A 3750-nucleotide genomic window follows, 5' to 3' on the forward strand; every position below is an offset into this window, starting at 1 on the left:
GATCCAGCAGGGTGGCACATGTTCTTACTTATTTTACCAATAATTGAAATTTAAAATTCTTAATATATCCAAACTGATTTTAATGATAATAATTAGTGCAAAATAACAGATCTAAACTCATAAAGTAGTTTTTAATTTAACTACAATTTAACTACAAAGGTGTAACTAAACTGAGAATGATATAAATACAAATATTTACTTATATAACCTTTTTAAAATATCTAATGGTACAAATGCAAATGGCTAAGCTATATTTCTTAATTTATCTAAATAAAATTTGTTATATTATATAGTTATGAAAAATAAATATTTAGCCTGCATCCTTATATCTTAATCTTAACACTTCTTCTTGGGTTGAGAGTATAAAAGTTGATTTAAAAAATTTAAGCTATGATTGAAATGGTAACTAAAGTGAATGAATGATTTAGTTAGGCATGTTGATTACCATTGATCAAATATGTTATAATCATTTTGATTGGACAAATAATATTTAACTTTAATTTTTTTAAATATATCCGGGCCTGGCCTATATTTTTTTTTATATATATACGGGCCGAGCCTAAAAATATTTTCTATTAATATATACGGACCGGACCTAAGATTGTAATATTTTTTATAAAAATTTATACGAAGGGTTGCCATGTCTCCCCCCATCAGTGGGAGAATCCCACAATTTTTTAGTTTACCCACAGACATCTCACTCCCACAATTAGAAATCTCCCACAATTTTTTAATTTCTCCTACAATTTTTTTTTTTAGCTTAATGTTTTTAATATATAAATAATAATTTTGAGAGACAGTATTTGATTATTTTTATATTTTTAAAATAAATTTTAAATATTTTTTTAAAAAAATATGTCTAGTTTTTTAAAGATTATTATTTTTCCTTTCCGTAACCTTACCGTAATAAAGATAAAGATTTAAAGCAATAAGTATAATTATAAATATATAATATATTTTTTATAAAATTACTTAATATATTTTATATCGTCGGTCTATCTAGAATTGGAGTGCTCCACTCGACATTTTCAAAATTTTTGAGTTAGAATAGAAATTAGGAGTGGATAATAACTTATATATTCCCCAAAAACTTGAATATCCCAAATTATTTTAATGTCAAGGTAAATTTTTTAATATATAATTCTCAAAGTGTTATATTAAATGCCTACCAATATTTTTTTTACTCTTTAAGCCATATACCAAACAGATTTAAGTAATAAAATGTTCTATTTTGCTAATAATTTTATCTTACTGTAAAATTAAAATAATATATTATTAAGCACTAAACATTGATAAAATTTTCAGAATAAATTATTTCAATGGCTTTTTAAATGTAAGGATGCCCAAAATATTGCTCCTAATAATTTTTCTTTTATACTAAACACTCAGGCAAATAATAAAGCATTAGCTAAATTTAGAATTAGCCCTTTCCACAGCCAACTTTTAGAATGATTTAAATGGGTATGTTAAAGAGATCAATTCTAGACGATTTGAAAGAAGGACATCCATATGCTATTTTAACAGATGCATCAAATAAGGGAAATATTAAAACATTTCCCCTGATCCCTCGCTATTTCAACAAGAATAAGGGCATTTCTATAAAACTATTGAAATTTTTTTCATCCAATAGTGAAAAATCCAACGATATAGCTAACCACATAATGGTAAATATAGCTGATTCAGGGTTATCAATGAGTTGCATGTCAGCTTTCTGCGCTGATAATGCCTCTGTGAATTTTGGCAAAAATCAAAGTGTATTTACCGAATTAAGGTAGCACAATAAAAAATTAATACCAATTAGCTGTATATGCCATATACTGCATAATTCTTGCAAGTAGGCAATGAATGTACTATCTGTATATGTCGAAGTAATTGTGATGAAATGTTTTAACGAATTTAGTTCATCAACTAAAAGAGTCACTGAATTAAAAGAATTGGTGGAGTGGTCTGATTTGGAATGGTGTGAGTTGTTACGATATGTACCTATCAGGTGGTTATCATTGATACCTGCCATCGAGAGAATTTTAAAATTTTACGAACCCTTAAAGATACTTCTTAAATGAAAATTTTAAAAGCTGTCCTAAAATTTTGAAAAATTTTTTCGAGAATGAAATGTCAGAAGCATATTTGGGATTAGTTTCACATGTAGGAAATCTACTTCATGTAGTTAATATTCAGTTGCAATCAGAAGATTCTTTATTGATAAAGATTCACAAAATCATGCTACAGCTCTGTTCATCTCTACAGTTATAAATAGATAATAAATTTTATGGCGCTATTGCTAAATATATCATATTAAAATGTTCAAATATTACTATAATTAACGTATTTTAAAATGAAGCAAATATTTTTATTAAGACAATCTTGGCATATTTACAATCAAGATTTGATTTTAATAACTTTATTTACAAATGTATAAATATTATGAGCTTGGAACAGAAACCATCATTTGATGGTTTTTAATTTAATAAATATATTAAAATTACAGATAGACATTGAAGCCTTGTTTGAAGAGATTGTAATTTTTCCCATTTTTTATGATTCGCCAGAATACTTAAAGTTAGATGGTCTAAAAGCAGAGGATAAATGGGTGTAATTTTTTCGTAATAACGATAAATCCCCATGCTTGGAAAAAATTTGCGAGTATGTTTTCTCCTTACCTCATTCTAATGCCTCATCGGAGCGCATTTTTAGCCTGATGAGGACTGCCTGGAGAAAGGAGAGAAATCGAATTGCTTTAAATTAGAGGCCAAGTTAATAGTTAAACAAAATTATAAAATGTCATGCCAGGAATTTTATAAATATCTTAATAACGACGGTAAACGTTTAGTTCCATTAATTAAATCTCAAATAAAATATAATTAAACTTTCTATATTTTATAAACTAACTAACTTCCAACCGCTTTATATTCGATTATATGTAATTTTGATTTTTTTAGCTTGCAATCCATAAATAGATAAGATAAAAAAGAATTTTAAAAATAAATTATATTCCGCGTTACCACTATGACAATTATTAATTTCAGTCTTGCGGCGAGATTGATTAATAGTTGATAAATTTTATGAATTAATATTTTCGAATATTGTTTTAAATCTTTTGTCATTTTTAACAATTTTAGTTAAAATTTTATTTTTCTCTCTATCTATATTTTTTAATTTATTATTTAATTTTTGTTTTCTTTTTTGGCTGATTTTGGAGAACTGTTTTATAGCGTCCCTCGATGTTGTATATAGTACTTCAAGGAGGTTTTCTTCACTACTATCAGATTTTATTTCATTTTCACCTTATTAATATATAAAAATCGTTATTATTTATTTGACTTTCTATATTTTATAAAATCTTATTTGTACATTTGCATAAAATCAAATAATTTTATTTTTTACATTGTAAAATTAATATTTTGAATATTTTGGCAAATCATAAAAATAAAGAAGCATTACAATCTCCTCAAACATGACATCATATTAAATCTTATTAATAATATTCTTACTTTGCTATTTCTGCAGCATAATTTAGTGAACCTTTATTAAAATATATTCTTCTGATTGCAACTGCATATTAACAGCATATAGTAGATTTCCTATATGTAAAATTCCTAAATATACTTCTGCCATTTATTTTTGAAATTTTTTTTCAAAATATTAGGACAGCTTTTATAATCTATTTATTTTTTAAAGGTTTGTAAAATTTTAAAATTCTACGATGGCGCGTATTAGGAGGAACCTGTCAACCAACATTATGCTGACTCA

Source organism: Gordionus sp. m RMFG-2023, chromosome 5 (genome assembly GCF_954871325.1).
Source record: "Gordionus sp. m RMFG-2023 chromosome 5, tfGorSpeb1-WG-v2, whole genome shotgun sequence".
Taxonomy (NCBI): Eukaryota; Metazoa; Nematomorpha; class Gordioida; order Chordodea; family Parachordodidae; genus Gordionus; species Gordionus sp. m RMFG-2023.